The sequence below is a fragment of the Echinops telfairi genome, unplaced genomic scaffold (genome assembly GCF_000313985.2).
Source record: "Echinops telfairi isolate 266 unplaced genomic scaffold, ASM31398v2 ScPeMD7_7469;HRSCAF=8507_0, whole genome shotgun sequence".
In the NCBI taxonomy this organism is placed as follows: Eukaryota; Metazoa; Chordata; class Mammalia; order Afrosoricida; family Tenrecidae; genus Echinops; species Echinops telfairi.
Window position 1 is genome coordinate 81,453,908 of NW_022111372.1, and position 600 is coordinate 81,454,507.

Sequence of the window (600 nt, forward strand, 5' to 3'; positions counted from 1 at the left end):
CTGCCCTTTTGATCTCCGTGGACTTTTTGAAGCTCTCCCATACAATACTCTGTCTATATTCTGTTTTTATCCTCTTGGGAATTATGTTGCTGATCTACTAAAATTATCTTTGAAAATATTGTTTTAATACCTACACAATCTATCACATAATTTATTTAATCATTTGCCTACTATTAAATAGTTAAGTGGTTTCTAATTTTCCAACTCCATGACAATATGTTTCTATCAAAATAAAAAAAGAGTCTGGTCCTTTTGCCTGCCTCTTGGACAACACACTTTGGCTCTCACCTCAATGGGCACACTTCCTCCCATACACACGTTCTTTCTATTAAAAACTCCTCATGCTTCCTGTTTTACCACAATAGTGAGCTCAGAGGGTTATTAGAAGTGGTTAGACCATGCAGTGAGGCACAGTGCGGGTTATGGTTCAAGGGCAGTTCCAACAGAAGCTGACACAGGAGACTGTCAATAAATGCTGAGTAAGAGAGACCCCACGGTGCTTGTCCTTGGTCTTACATCCAAGGTAGTTGTCCAGTCCCCAGAAACCAGACGTCGGGGCATCTCCGACGCAGCATAGATGAGCTGGTGCTTAAAGACTGA

The 600-nt window shown here is 41.2% G+C and overlaps 1 protein-coding gene across 1 annotated transcript in view; it reads left to right on the forward strand.

The window, feature by feature from the left end:
* GLRA1 (glycine receptor alpha 1) overlaps positions 1–600 on the forward strand; it is a 161,139-nt gene that overhangs the window by 95,194 nt on the left and 65,345 nt on the right. The gene's annotated exons all lie outside the window — the stretch shown is intronic.